This window comes from Mirounga angustirostris, unplaced genomic scaffold (assembly GCF_029215605.1).
Source record: "Mirounga angustirostris isolate CCGP_5_RB_7025 unplaced genomic scaffold, mMirAng1.0.hap1 SCAF_1, whole genome shotgun sequence".
NCBI lineage: Eukaryota > Metazoa > Chordata > Mammalia > Carnivora > Phocidae > Mirounga > Mirounga angustirostris.
The window spans coordinates 112,250,365-112,267,072 of NW_026991709.1; the positions used below are offsets into that span (position 1 = coordinate 112,250,365).

General features: G+C 40.0%; 1 pseudogene; it reads left to right on the forward strand.

Annotated features, from left to right (window-relative positions):
* The first annotated feature begins 735 nt into the window (after positions 1-735).
* Positions 736-13,342, forward strand: LOC123862918 (large ribosomal subunit protein eL15-like; annotated as a pseudogene).
* The last annotated feature ends 3,366 nt before the right edge of the window (positions 13,343-16,708 follow it).

Here is a 16,708-nt window from a genome sequence, read left to right on the forward strand (position 1 = left end):
ACTGCTTACAACTAACTCATTCAGATACAACACTCATGAACACCCCTTTCTCCACAAATATATGCCATATGTGTCCTTTTTTTATTTCCTCCCTCAAGACTGAAAATTAAAATTCCAGTACTAAATTAAAATTTCAAGACTAAACTTACAATTTTATTGTAATTTCACCCTACATTGAAAATGTCTATTTTGGAGAAACCAGTGATATTTGTTCACAGCCTGGAACCCCAGTCCCTTGTAGAGATAGGCCACCTCTCCCTTAAATAAGCCTGGCTCCTTTAAGATTCTTTTTTTTTTTTTTTAAGATTTTATTTATTTATTCGACAGAGAGACAGCAAGAGAGAGAGAACATAAGAAGGGGGAGTGGGAGAGGGAGAAGCAGGCTTCCTGCAGAGCAGGGAGCCCGATGCAGGGCTCAACCTCAGGACCCTGGGATCATGACCTGAGCCGAAGGCAGACGCTTAACGACAGAGACACCCAGGCGGCCCTCCTTTAAGATTCTTAGGTAATAGGGCACCTGGGTGGCTCAGATGGTTAAACGTCTGCCTTCGGCTCAGGTCATGATCTCAGGGTCCTGGGATCGAGTCCCACATCAGGCTCCCTGCTCCTTGGGAGCCTGCTTCTCCCTCTGCCTTTCTCTCTCGCTCTGTCTCTCACGAATAAATAAATAAAATCTTTAAAAAAAAAAAAAAAGATTCTTAGGTAATAGACATGCTAACCAAGGGAAGGAGGAGGATGTCCCTGGTTTCCATGTATGTCAGTAGCCATAAAGAGGAGTTGCCTGCTTATATTCCTGTTACAAATGCAGGGCCAGCCGTAGGCACACCCTAATTTCCTTATGGGAGGCTGTGTTAGTCTGCTAGGGTAGCCATAATAAAATAGCGCAGAATGGATTGCTTAAACAGATTTTTTTTTTTTCACAGTTCTGGAGGTCAGAAGTGTGTCTGCAGTTCTGGTTTTTCCTAAGGCCTCTTTCTTTGGCTTGTGGATAGCCACTGTCATAATCCATTTGGGCTGTTATAACAAAATACCACAGACTAGGCAGCTTATAAACAACAGAATGTTTTTTTCTCACAGTTCTGGAATTGGGGAATTCTGAGATCAAGGTGCCAGCATATAGTAGGGTTAGGGTCCTCTTAGAGGTTGAAGACCGCTGATTTCTTACTGTGTTCTCACTTGCTGGAAGGGGCTAGGGAACTCTGTGGGATCTCTTATATAAGAGCACTAATCCCATTCATGAGGGTGACCTAATCACCTCCCAAAGGCCCTACCTTTTAACACCATCACATTGGGCATTAAGATTCCAATAGGTGCTCAGCAGCGTAAGTCCTTAGGGAAATGCAAGTCAAAACTACCATTAGAGATCATTATACATTTATTGTATTAATAAAAATTTAAAAGACTGATCATAACAAGTGTTAGGATATGGAGCAACTGATGTGGCTGAACTTTTGAAACAGTTTGGCAGTCTCTTAGAAAGTTAGACATACACCAACCATATGTTCCAACCATTCTACACCTAGGTGTTTACCCAAGAGAACCGAGGCATGTATCCTTAAAAGGACTTGTACATACATTCTCATGGCAGCTTTTTGTGTACCCATCAAAAACCGAAAACAACCCAAATATCCATCAACAGATAAATGGATAAACAAATTTTGTTTTATCCATACAATGAAATACTACTCAGCAATAAAAAGGAATGAAATATTGATACATAAAACGACATGGAACGATCTCAAAATAATTATGCTGAATCAAAGAAGCCAGACAAAAATAGAATGTACTAGTTATATAAATGATTCTATTTATATAAAATTCTAGAAAATACAAACTATAGTAACAGATAATAGTGTTTGCCTGGGTCTGAGTGAGGGGCAGAGATATGACAGATTAAAAAAAAGCACGAGTAAACTTTGGGAATGATGGATATGTTCATTATCTTGATTTTTTTAAAGATTTTATTTATTTATTTGAGAGAGAGAGCGCACTGGGGGGGTGGGTCAGAGGGAGAAGCAGACTCCCTGCTGAGCAGGGAGCCCGATGAGGGACTCGATCCTGGGGCTCCAGGATCATGACCTGAGCCGAAGGCAGTCGCTTAACCAACTGAGCCACCCAGATGCCCATTATCTTGATTTTTGTAATGGGTTTATGGGTGAATACATATGTCATAGCTTATCAGACTGTGTACTTTAAATATGTGGAATTTTTTTTAAAGACTATAAGACTACTTAGCCCAAATCATATTGCTAATTAGCTAATTGCAAAGTAAAGCTCATTGTATGAACCTCAATTATACAGAAGTTACTTCATATGTATTTAAGAATTTAAAATAAGAGAATAACTGAACTCTAAATCTGAAACTAATGATACACTATTGTTAACTAATTGAATTTAAGTAAAATAAGCTAAGAAAAAAATAAAATAAAATATGTAATCAAAAAAAAGAATCTAAAATAAGAGTGATGTGGACTGGAGTTCAATGGTAAATAATGTGTTCTAAGATATTTGCTATGTTCAGGAAAATATTTAAAAATTCTAAATGCTTTTTTTTTTAAAGATTTTATTTATTTATTTGAGAGAGAGAGAATGAGAGACAGAGAGCAGGAGAGGGAGGAGGGTCAGAGGGAGAAGCAGACTCCCCGCTGAGCAGGGAGCCTGATGCGGGACTCGATCCCGGGACTCCAGGATCATGACCTGAGCCGAAGGCAGTCGCTTAACCAACTGAGCCACCCAGGTGCCCCTAAATGCTTTTTAGTAAGGGAGAGAAAGAGAAGCAGACAGTGTCACTTTCATACTCAAAACATTCCAATGGCTTTCCATGATATTCAGATCAAAACTAAAATTTCCTGGTTTGGCCTGCAAGGCCCTATATTATCTGGTCAACCTCATTATCTCTCTCCAACTTCATTTCCTACCACTCTCTTTCATTGTGCCATAGACACAGAAGCCTTCTGTGTTCTCTAAAAATCCCCTGCTCATTCTCTTAGGATTTTAGCACTTGCTGTTCCCTGTGCCTGGAATTGGTTCCCAGATCTTCCCATAACTTACCATCTTGCTTCTTTTTAGGTCCTCTCTAATATTACTTCCCTGACATTCTGTGTAACGTACCCTCCAGACCATGTAGACTCACTTTTCTTCTTTATGGGTTTGCTTTTGAAAGCAAGAGTAATAATCACAAATGTAACTCTAGAAGACATATTTTGTTTGTTTGTTTGTTTTAGAAGAGAGAGAGAGAGCAGAGGATGAGATCTCCTCTAAGATCTCATCTCTTCTAAGTTCCAATTCCTCACTGAAAAAACGTGTAGGGTCTTTCACATTGTTTTGCTTAAATGGGACATTTTATTTTAATAGTTGTTTTATTCCTTCAATTTAAAAATATAGAAGTCAAAAAATACTGTTCATGTTTTAAAAACATGAATGTGCAGTAGAATCTTCACTCAGGAAAACTTATCTAAAGAGACAAAGTATCCCAGCTCAGAATTTCTTACTGATATATCACCTCATGTCTTTTTGTGGGTTTTTACTTAAAGAGCCCAATTCATTAGGGCAAAAGGCAGGGTGGGCAAGCCATTCTAGAAGTGTAAAATACTAAAAGTTATTAAAGCAGAACATGTGGATTTCTACAGCAACCCAAAGTATGCTGGTATCCAGAACTAGTCGTGGGCTTTAAAGAAAGGGTGAATGATACTTAGTTTAGAATGCCAAGGAGCAACTGCTTGTATGTCCAAGTTGCCACCAAAGCCAACCTTTACGCCCATTTTCCTAATGTCATGCACGGCCACAAGAGGACATCCGCATGGGCCCTTTGGTTTGTTCATGCCAATGCCTTCCCTGAGGCCCAGCCAGACCAGTGTTGTCCTACCCTTCCCTTCGGGAGCTCCCATCCCTACCCACTCTAGGCCTGGGGATTCCTTCTCCCACAGGACTACTCCAAAAATCGATCTTCAGGTACTCTGAATTTGGAATATATTTGCTCCAAACTAATGCTAGGAAAACAAAGCAAACAGGCAATAACAGTAAATAACAAAATGGGTAAATGCCAAAGGTTATAGTTTCTCACAAATTTCTCAGAATAGTCCTCTGGGCTACAGAGGACTTAAAGAAAGTAAATTTCTCCTTATACCCAATGCCATACACATGTGCACACATGCACACACAAACACATCTTTCCTTCCCTACCTTTTCACTCAATAAAGCAGGGCTAATGGAATAGATGCCTCCTTTGCTCAAAGGGACAATTTACATTTCTGGTGACTTCCAGGCTGGGTTATGCCTAGCTCACTCAGTTTCTATCTTATTCAAAAGTGTCCCCTTCTGGAATTTCCTTATATAAAATGACTCCTAGCTTGGAAGAATTGGTAGCATCCTCTACTGATCTAGGTTATTGCTGAAATTGTTTTTTGTTTTTTTTTTTAAAGATTTTATTTTATTTATTTGACAGAGAGAGAGACACAGCGAGAGAGGGAACACAAGCAGGGGGAGTGGGAGAGGGAGAAGCAGACTTCCCGCGGAGCAGGGAGCCTGATGCAGGGCTCGATCCCAGGACCTGGAATCATGACCTGAGCCGAAGGCAGACGCCCAACGACTGAGCCACCCAGGCGCCCCGGTTATTGCTGAAATTGTATGAAAACTGTTTCCTAAATAATCACAGAGCTCTCAGATTTAAACATTCTAAGTACATATTCCCTTTTTCTCCACACAAGCAAACATATATAAATTAACTATACCTAGTATATATATACCTATTTCATGAGTTAACATTATTTTTCTATGAACTATGAACAGAATTTTCTATGAACTACCTTTATTAATTTTTTAGGAAGATGTACCTGTTAAACACATAAACTTGCAATTACTGGCTTTGCACTGCTTTTGTCACGAGAGTCTAATCCTGTATCTTTTCAGAACAATTTATTCTAGAGAATAATTTTATGGTAAAAACTGGGTTGTTGACAAAATACTTTCAGTGACCATTTTCTTATATCTGGGCCAGACAAGTCCTAATCAAGGTAATATATAAACAGGATATCTGATTAAAAAAAAAAACCCATTATACAAAATCTTTAGAGACTTTTCATTGGTTATATATTTCTTTTTTTATTTAAATTCAATTAATTAACATAAATGTATTATTTGTTTCAGGGTTATAGGTCTGTGATTCATCAGTCTTACACAATACCCAGTGCTCACCACAACACATACCCTCCCCAATGTCCATCACCCAGCCACCCCATCTCCCAACCCCCTCCCCTCCAGCAACCCTCAGTTTCTTTCCTAAGATTAAGAATCCCTTATGCTTGGGGCGCCTGGGTGGCTCAGATGGTTAAGCGTCTGCCTTCGGCTCAGGTCATGATCCCAGGGTCCTGGGATCAAGCCCCACATCAAGCCCCACATCGAGCCCCACATCGAGCCCCACATCGAGCCCCACATTGGGCTCCTAGCTCAGCGGGGAGCCTGCTTCTCCCTCTCCCCCTGCTCATGCTCTCTCTCTATCTCTGTGTCTCAAATGAATAAATAAAATCTAAAAAAAAAAAAGAATCCCTTATGGTTATATATTTCTTAAACCAAACAGACACTTCACACTACACGAGCGGTTCACAAACCTGACTATGCGTCAGATATTCCTGGAGGGCTTGTGAAAACACTTTTTGCTGTGCTTCACCTCCACTTTCCAATTCAGTAAGTCTATAATAGAGCCAGAGAAACCGCATTTCTAACAAATTCCTAGGCAATGTTAATGCTACTGAACCAAACTTTGAGAACCATTCAGTAAACTATTTTTTTCAGTAAACTATTTTATTCATTCATGGCTGCATGAATCTGAAATCTTATTACAACCAAAAAATTATTTACAGTGGTAACTACCTCATGAAATAGTTCCACGTCTCTACATATATAATGTACCAATCACAATACACGTCATTTTGAAATTAAAATACATCAATTTAAAAATCAAATATTTATTGAGTTTGGAAGAGTGCCAAGAGCATTCAGCTGATAGTCAATGCTAATCCCAACTTTACAACTAACTGTGGTCTTGGTGCCAACACTCAATCTCCCTAGACCTGAGTTTCCACATGTGCAGACTGAGGGGAGTGGGCAAGATGAGGCGTCATCCATATCTAAAAGCACCTGTTGATTCTTTGCTTCTACTACATACGAGCCAATGTGCTGAGTGAAGTGAGGGAGTGTGAAACATAGAGCTTGCTCCTTAGCTAGGAACACAAGATACATACCCAGAAAAAGATACCAGCCCAAGCCAAAGGGAAATCCCACATAATGGTGCTTCAGAATTCTATCCTGGTGGAATGACGTTAGGAAAACCACCTCTTCACTCAAGTTCAGACTAATGGAATTTGGACCTGTTCTATAATATTAATAATATCTCTAATAGAGAAATCTCTTCCCCCTTTTTTTCCCTCTTTCCCTCCTTCCTTCTTTCCTTTCTTTCTTCCTTTCCTCCCTTTTTTCCTCTTTTTGATCAATACTTAATGGGACCCTGGGAAGACAGATGGAAATGCCCTGAGTAAAGTCAGGGCAAACATCCTGAAACCAAGCCAAAGAGCTGAACAAGTTATTTTACCTCACCAAGCTGATTTCTTCAACTGCAACACTGTTATTATAAGCCTCATATGAGATAATACATATAAAGTTTTTATTGAAGGGCCTGCCACATAGTGAGAAAATTTTATATCCTAGTATCTCCCCAGAGTACACAGTGTTATGTGGGGCTAGAAACTTGAGTAATTTGAAAATGAACAATGGTCAGAAATGTAGGCCTTGGAGATGAGAGTAGAGAATGAAGGAGGGGTGAAAATGGATGTGAACACTAATGGAGGGAATATAGACCAAGTGGGGAGAAAAGGAAAAAATTCACTATTTGTGGATTAGGAAGTAGAATAGCATGGTGATTAAGAGTTTGTACTCTTGCAGACAGACTATCTGGTTTTGAACCCTGGCTTTTGCAATTTACTAGCTGTATTGTGTGATCCTGGGCAAATTATTTAACCATTCTGTGACTCAGTTTCCCCATGTATAAAATGGAAATAATGATAGCTTCCAGCTTTTTATTCTCAAGATTAAATGAGCTAAAACCTGTTAAGGATAAAACATGCTTGGTACATTATAAAAGCTTAGTAAGTGAAAGCTGCTATTATTATCAATTTTCAACTTAATTTCCTGGGTCACTCCAGTAAGGCTCTTGTTCCTGGGAATACTAAATAGCACAGAGAGGCTAGCATTGTTTCCAGTTGGAGCTGCATCAAGTGCATTCCTGGAATTGCTTCCCTGAGGACTCCTGCTTTTCTCCCTGAAGTTGATAACATATAAAGTTTAGATCAGGCTCACACTCCTTTCTTAAAACTGAGCAGAGAACTCAAGGCCACAGTTCCCAAATTTTACTGCACATTAGAATCACTGGGGAGCTTTTAAAAGTACTGATGCCCATATTGGGCCCCTTATCAGTGAAATTAGAATGTTTGGAGACAGGGACCAGGAATCAGTATTTTTTACTTTTTTTTTTTAAGATTTTATTTACTTATTTATTTGAGAGAGAGAGAGAGACAGAGATAGTGAGAGAGAGCACAAGTGGGGAGGAGAGGGAGAAGCAGGCTCCCTGTTGAGCAAGGAGCCCAACTTGGACTCTGGGATCATGACCTGAGCCAAAGGCAGATGCTTAACAGACTGAGCCACCCAGGCACCCCAGGAATCAGTATCTTTTAAAGATTCCAGTTTGAAACAAAGTTGGCAACCTCTGGCTTAACAGGCTGGTTTTCCTTCTGACTTTGGGGTGCTAAATAAATCAATGCCTTTATCTGGGACCTTGTTTCATTTTTCTAAGTAACGTGTGTAAAAACTTTGACAACAGTTAACAGGGCTTTTGAAGTTGTAAACGAAAATGCTCTTCAGACAGTCAATAGTGCCCTCTGGTGGTGTGATTGGAACCTAAATTAATCTACTTGGGATAAAAATGCTTTAAATACAGGGAAACGGTGTCAATGAAGACTATCCCCCACCTCTGTGCCCCTCTACCACATACACATATATCTAGAAAGGGAAATTTGGGTCTAGGGAGTAAGGTAACCAAGAGCACACAAGAATCATTGATAGCTGTGAAATTGAAATGTAATTGGTCCTCCAGCTTCCCCTTCCTCTCAAAGGTATCCTCCCCAGAGTGGCCTCATCTTCACAACTTCCCAGTGTGAGCACCACCGGAAGAGTAATGATCTCTTTCTTCTATGGCCTAGGATTTTGTTTCTCCTTTGGGGTAGAGGGCAAAAGTTGCACTTCTGGCAACTGACTGAGCCTTCTGCTTAAGGGTAACTACCTCCATTTTACAAATGAGAATAGGGCATAATGTAAAGTTTGCCATCATTAGGAGGAGATGATTCATCTTGATACATCTCTTCTCTCTGTCCTGAATCCAAGGGGCTTCATATCAAGTGGGGAAATTGAAGATCAAGGACAGAACTGTTCTCACCGGGCACGCTTCTGAAAGCCCCTGGCTAACCTAGAGCCTCAGCCTAAGAGGGCACTAGAGATGTACACGCTCAATGTGAGCTAACAATAAATGATGCTACAATACTAGCAAAAAGTATGGGACTGTAGGGTCTGAAAGAAAAGTAGGATATCAGTGTTGGAGGGTAGAGGCTGACGATTTAGGGACTGGGGGTTGGGAGAAAGCGTGGGGTGGATCCTTGCACGTAAACTGGCAGAGTTGAGTCTCTGAAGCAGAAATGGAGTGAAACTGAAGATGAGGAACAGGGGAGAAGGGAGGTCTGGGTCCGTTTAGGTAGTTTCCCTGGAGACTGAGACGGAGACGGAGACGGAGACCAGCCAGCGGCTCCACTGCCCCTACCAAGACTTCTGCAGCTGACGCCTGGTGGCCACCACAGTGTGACTCCTAGGACACGGGGTTTCTGGGGACCAAGATACCATCCCGGCCAGTGTGAGTTGGAGAAGACCTAAGCCATCTGCCCTTGCTTGGCACAAAGCGGGGTCGGGCGCAGCTGTCCCCCCGCTCTCTTGCACTCCTTCCAGAATCTCGATTTTTTGGAACTTCTACTGACACCATGGTCTAACAAAATGTAACAAGCCTAAAAGGGTTCGCTGACGCCATCCCCATCCCGGGAAAGCTAGGTATTGCCTCGGCGGCTCCCGCGCCAGAAGAAACATACCGGTTAATCCCGCCCTTTGTATTGTGATGAAAGAAAAGCTTCCGAACACCGACTGAAACCCTGCGGGGCTTTCTGGGAACCTGGATAAGGAGGATGCATTCCCAGAGGATTCTGGGATTAGTAGTTTTTGGTCTCCAAACACGCACGCCCAATTCCGCCTGCGCATTGCGCTCTGGACCTTGGTGCTTGCTCTCGCGCGAAATAGGCACGTGGTGGGTGTTCCCTAGGGGTGCAGCTTGAAGGCGCGCGGGCGCGGCGGCTGTTCGTCCCGCTGCTTCTTTTGATCGAGGTTCTAGCTGACCTTACTACAGGATAAGGTTTTTTCATTCCAGAGCTCACAGTCTGGGAAGGGCTAACCGGCAAACTGACAAAATAGCATGAGTAAAAGGGCGTGTATTTTTAATTGCTGTGTTGAGCAGAAACGAGTGGGTGAGGAAGGTTTCCCAGAGCGACCGAAGTTGGAGATGAAACGGGAAGGACTGACTGTAAGGCAGGGGCCCGGCAAGGAGTACGGTCAGGGCCAAGGCTTCTGGTAGAACATAACGTGATTTTAGTTTTCTGCTCCCACCTGAAATTTTTACCCTATTTTAATAAACTGTTAATGTCTCAAATACTTCCTAAGATGCCCGTCGTTTTACTAAAGTAAATTTTTGTGTCTTTAGCTAAGTTTAACCTGTTAGTGTGATGCTACGTATGGTTTTTTTTGGTTTTTTTTTTTTTTTTTGCGTTTTGGTTTTTTTCACTATTGATTTTTGTGTGACTTTTAATGTCTTCGTGTATATTTTCAGTTGTTAGCTTAAATTGTATGATGTGAGGAAGAGCATTACACTTGTCTTGGAATCAGGAAATGAGCATTTAGATTGTAGGCCTTTGGGATAATTAATCCTTAGTAATGAAGGAAAACATGTAATTTTATTGTGTTCGTTTTGGGACTTTGAACTACCTCAGGGATAGAAATCCAAAGCGATAATATTTATAATGATTCCCTAGCTCTCTGAATGAGAATAGTTTGTAAATGTGTAGAAGCAGGAGGAGAACAGCATCTGGTTTTACAGTAGTAGTACGGTAAGATTTTTAGGTTGATGTGGACTTTTAGTGTTTGTGTGTTGTTTATGTGGAGGGGGTTAGGGAGGAAATCTTCTGGGGCACAGGTCAATTATGAGGGGTTAAAGAGACCGGTGATGATCTCTTAGTTTTGTTTTGGATTTGTGTTTGTTTTGTTTTGTACTGTTACAGTTTTATAGACAATCCCTGACTTACAATAGTTTGACATAATGATTATTTCTCTTTACTGTGGTGCAAAAGCAGTATACATTCAGTAGAAACTGCACTCTAGGGCGCCTGGGTGGCTCAGTTGGTTAAGCGACTGCCTTCGGCTCAGGTCATGATCCTGGAGTCCCGGGATCGAGTCCCGCATCGGGCTCCCTGCTCGGCGGGGAGTCTGCTTCTCCCTCTGGCCCTCCTCCCTCTCATGCTCTCTGTCTCTCATTCTCTCCGTCTCAAATAAATAAATAAAATCTTAAAAAAAAAAAAAAAAGAAACTTCACTCTAAATTTTGAATTTGGATCTTTTTCTGGGCTAGTGATACACAGTATGATACTCTCTTCATGATACTGGGCAACAGCAGTGAGTGGCAGCGAGCCACAGTTCCCAATCAGCCACGAGGTCACAAGGGTAATCAACTGATAATGATTTACAGCTGTTCTGTTTCTCACTTTCAGTACAGTATTCTATATATTATATGAGATGATCCACACTTTAGTATAAAATGGGCTTTGTTTTAGATGAGGCAGCCCCACTGTGGACCAACAAATCTTCTGAGCATGTTTAAGGTAGGCTAGGCTAAGTGATGATGTTCTGTAGGTTAAGTGTATTAAATGCATTTTCAACTTAAGATATTTTCAGCATAGGATGGGTTTATCAGGATATAACCCCGTAAGTTGAGAAAGATCTATAGTTTGTTTTGGACAGAGATAATATCCATTAAGGAAGATTCTTGCTGAGTGTGGCACTGATTGCAAGGAATTCTCTGGGTGGGTGGGAGACAACAGGACAATCCCTTGGCTAATTAACATCAATAAAAACATGTGAAGTCTTAGTGTTTAGGAAAATATTTACTCTCTTATTTTTGTAGTCCACACTAAATTCTATATTAAATTGATATTGAGAAATACAGAACAGCATTCTTTGGGGATTTAGTTGGATGAGATATTCATTTCTCTGTTTTATACAGTCTCTTAGACATTCTTTTACCCACAATAAGCACTTCATCATAGTTTAAATGGGTGGCTTCTCTGACTTGGTATTTTGTTGTTGTTGTTGTTTTCTCTAGCTTTAAAGGCTCCTTTGCAACACACCCATTAAAATTGTCATTCCCCAGGGTGCCTGGGTGGCTCAGTTGGTTAAGTGTCTGGCTCAGGTCATGATCCTAGGGTCCTGGGATCGAGCCCTGTGTTGGGCTGTGCACTCAGTGGGGAGCCAGCTTGAGGATTCTCTGTCCCTCTCCCCCTCCCCCCCTGCTCTTGTGCGTGTGCTCTCTCTTGTTAAATAAATCTTTTTTAAAAAATGAAATTTTCATTTTCTTCCAGCTTAGGGGCTTCCTAGTTCATGAAGCCTCTGAACACCCTTTCCTAGTTCCCAGAGCACAGTATTTTTATCTCCATTACTCTGCTTTGTTAATTTCCCTTGCAGTTTAGTATATCTTGTTTACCTTGCTGCTTTAAAAACCATGCAAGACATGCAGTATTTTCTTTTGTGCATTTAGAGACCATATATTAGTTATCTCTTATTCTTTTTTCTTTTTTAAGTAGGCCCACGCCCACTGTGGAATCCAATGCAGGGCTTGAACTCACAACCCTGAGATCAAGACCTGAGCTGAGATCAAGTTGGATGCTTAACCGACTGAGTCATCCAGGTGACCCTTTTATTCTTTTTTATTTTTAATATTTTATTTATTTATTTGAGGTAGAGAGAGAGTGAGAGAGCACGAGCAGGGGGAGCAGCAGAGGGAGAGGGAGAAGCAGGCTCCCCATTGATCAGGGAGCCCAAAGTGGGGCTGGATCCCAGGACCGCAGGATCATGACCAAAGGCAGATGCTTAACTGACTGAGCCACCAGGCGCCAGCCCCCCACCCCCCGCTCTTTTATTCTTAATAATCATGTAGTATTCATTTTTGCACATGTATATACAAGTGTCTAGCACATAAACCTCTGTAATTCCCAGCTTTTGCCAGGAACCCCTGGCAAAGATAATAATATTTATCCACCTATTTTTGGTGTAAAAAAAAGACTAAACATATCTCCTCAAATAAAAATGTATAGGTTTAAAAAAGCTTTTAAAAATTATTTTTACTCAACATATATAATTTCAAGTTTGTTAAAAGCTAGTTAAAAACTCTTGATTAAAAACCTGAATAAAGTTCTAGGCGATCTTTCAATAACAAAGGGATTCTTGGGAAAAGACTGAGAACTATCCTATTTAATACTTAGTACGAAAAAATTTTTTAAGAAGAACCCAAAAGGGTTTGTGGGAGAAAGGCTCTTTCCTTTCCATCTGGTGGCAGCAATTTAGCTCAAAAGTCAGTGAAGGTGGGCGCTTACAAGTACATCCTGGGGCTATGGAGGAAGAAGCAGTCAGATGTAATGGGCTTTATTCTCAGAGTGCACTGCTTGCAGTACTGCCAACTCTCTGCACTCCCCAGGGTACCCCACCCAACCTAGCCTGATAAAGTGCACAGACTGGGATACAAGACCAAGAAAGGTTATGTCGTATATCAGATTCATGTGCACGGTCGTGACTGCAAACGCCCAATTCCTCAGTGTGCTACCTATTTCAAGCCTGTCCATCATGGTGTTAACCAGCTAAAGTTTGCCCCAAGCCTTCAATCTGTTGCCTAGGAGGGAGCTGGACACCACTGTTGAGCTCTGAAAATCCTGAATTCTTACTGGGTTGGTGAAGATTCCACATACATATTCTTTGAGGTTATCTTCATTGATCCATTACATAAGGCTATCAGAAGAAATCCTGACACCCAGTAGATCACCAAACCAGCCCTCAAGCACAGGGAGATTTGAGAATTGAAATCTGCAGGCCCCAGGAGGCGTGGCCTGGGAAAGGGTCACAAGTTACACGCCAGTACTCTCCAACTCCACTGTTACTGCTAATAGAAGTAATGTTTGTAAAATTCTTACTTAATAAATAAACAGGGGCGCCTGGATGGCTCAGTCGTTAAGCGACTGCCTTCGGCTCAGGTCATGATCTCAGGGTCCTGGGATGGAGCCCCACATTGGGCTCCCTGCTCGGCGGGAAGCCTGCTTCTCCCTCTCCCACTCCCCCTGCTTGTGTTCCCTCTCTCGCTGTGTCTCTCTCTGTCAAATAAATAACATCTTTAAAATAAATAAATAAACAATTTACAACAGTCAAAAAAAATTTTTTAAATATATGTATCTGTTATTGCTACTTCTTTCCTAAACTCAAATTTTCTTTTAAATAAATAGTAATTTTAGGGCGCCTGGGTGGCTCAGTCGTTAAGCGTCTGCCTTCGGCTCAGGTCATGATCCCAGGGTCCTGGGATCGAGTCCCATATCGGGCTCCTTGCTCGGCAGGAAGCCTGCTTCTCCCTCTCCCACTCCCCCTGCTTGTGTTCCTGCTCTCGCTATCTCTCTCTCTGTCAAATAAATAAATAAAAATCTTTTAAAAAATAAAATAAATAAATAAATAGTAATTTTAAACAATATAGTGATTTATTTCTTAGCAGAAGTATCTTGAAAAAGCACATCTTAGACACCAGGCTAGCTTTGTGTCTCATCCTTTTTAAAAATCTATATTAATTTTATGGGTAAAAATATGTGTCTTGTCCTTTTAGTTATCTTTTTCACAAATTTATAATGTAGACAACTATTGATGTTTACTGAGAAGCTCAATTTTCTGAATATTTACAGCCATCTGTGTTGACTTTAGTATGCTAACCTAGGTCATCAATGCTTTAATGTTCACCTGGGGGTACATTTGTCTTTCTTTTTGACCCCAACACCTTATCTAAAAATACTTGAGAAATGGAAATTTTATTTGTAAATATTACAAAATTAGCAATTCAAGCAGGATATTAATATATTTTGACCCTAAAATTTCATCTGTTTATGAACTTGAGTCTCTTAGGATTTCTAATTCTATTAGGTCAGGCGATTAAATTCCTCTAAAAATCTATTCAAATACTCTTTTTCTTCAAATTTGAGAAATGTGTTTGACATTTTGCAGTTTTTTTAACTTTCTAAAGGACTTGGAAATGGTAAGTTAAACCTTAATTCTGGGTTAGCAAACTATAATCCTATGGTTGTAGGATGCAATGGTTTGGTGAATTGTGATAATGACTGATGATTTAAACCGATTTGCTAATACAATAAAGTTTCCCACATTTAAAAAGTGTTTTTGATAATGTCCAAAGTGTATTTAGAGTTGAAGTTTTGGTCTTTTAATTTTTTAGCCATAAAGAAGGCAGAAAAACATTCACCAATCCTTGCAGTATTCATTAAAATAAGAACTTTCACCATGGCCATGACAAGAACCCTAAATAATTCCATGGCTCAGAGTTGTGCTTTCCTGAAGTTAGGAGAAGCATCCTGTGCAGGACACAAAGGAAGGGACAGATCCCAGGCAGGCCTGATTCTTCAGCAATTCTGGTCTTCTGCCGAGTAGGAGCACTTAGTGAGTCAAGGCCTGAAGGAGGAGGAAACTACTATCTCCTGGGAAAGTCCTCTGTAATCTGGAACACCACAGATTTCTCAGAATGGGAGTTGGCATCAGAGTGTCTCCTGATTCTTGATGAAACAATTCAGTATGATCAAGGACACACACCTACGAAAATGGCTTCTGGAAACAGTTATTCTGGTATTTAGGAATAACCCAGCTGCTCAGCACCAGGAAATAAGCTTCAATCAACTATATTTCTTGTTAAGTGCTAGCGGACTCATTGGATAATAATTCTATTATAATAATAGTAATGACAATAAGCATTTATTATTCAAAGGCAGGCATTTGATATTCATTATATTATTAAGACTTTTACTTGGCATTCATTTTATATTACTTCCTCTGCCCTACCAGCTGTTATACCCAGAAATCTGCCCCAGAATCTGTTGGGGTCCTGATTAAGTCTGAGAAAATTCTGTTGTAAATAACTAAGTTACAAAAGATTTTATCTTCCATCATTTCCTCTGCCTTCTTATTTAAAAAAAAAAAAGTTCAGAAAGAGTATTGTGTCAGTGTTAATTTTTTGATTTTGATCATTATACTGTGATTATGTATGTTAAAATGGGATAAGAGATATGAGGGAACTTTTTGTAGTAATTTTTCAACTTTTCTATAAGTCTAACATTAATTAAAAACAAAGTTGAAAAACTTCATAATTTCTTTACTATAATTTGGTTTATATCTTTTATTATTTTCTTGTGGCAGAAAAGCAATACATGTTCAATACAGAGAACATTTTACATGCATGTAAGTAAAAGGAAGAAAATAAAAATCCCTTAATTCAATCAGCTAGTGGTATCTGCTATAAATACATAAGTGTAAATTCACTGAGAGGTATGTGTATATGGATGTGTAGTACGTATTAATTTCAATCACTGACTCCACTGGCAAAGATAAAGCTTGGTATTTTTTTAATTGAACTTAATTTATCTTATACCTTCGGTTTGCCTAATGGGAGGTAACTTAATTTAGTGACTTCCAGGTAGCTCAGGCATTTTAAGATTTAAAGTCAATTAAATACAAGTTTCAGATTCAGTCCCCTTTCTCTTACCCTGTAGGCTATGTTTGGTCTCTGTTCACCTTCAGCAGGCACGACTACTGAGCCTTCCCAGTGCTGGAGGCTCACTGGGAATTATGATAAGATTTTGAAAGGCTGCCCTTGAGCTCCTTAACGGAGCCACCTTATTAGCTTTTACTCTTTTATTGCCCTGGCACATTTCTGATCTCTTAAGACTCTTAAGATCTGCAGAAGCTTGAGGCTACACTCTGGAAAATGAAGCATAGCTTTCTTTTTTAATGGGATCCCCAGAAATTACTGGGCTATTATCCTTCCCTTTGTGGTGCTTAGCCTAGGGTGATGGCATTCAGGCCTTTTCCCTGAGATCCACTTAAGAGATTTACTCTGTGAACTCTAATATGTCATTCCTGAAAATTCTCCTCTTCCATTGAACTTTGTCTCTATCTCCTTATGGGTGAATAAAGCAAGCAAACAAGTAAACACACAATATCATACATTCTTCCAGAACCTATTAGTTATGACATAAACTTAGAAGTTTATGTATTACAGTCAGACTTTTGGAAATTCAGATTCTTAAAGTTATTTTCTTTGCCAAGGGTTTCAAAATTCTATATTATTAACAAAGTATAAAAAAACATTTTTTGTAGGCAATTGTAAAAATTTGATTATGTTATTACAAGTTATTAGAAGACACCAAAGATTGATTTATTATTAATTTTGTTGGGTGTGAGAATGGCCTTGTGGTTCTGTATGAAAATATTCC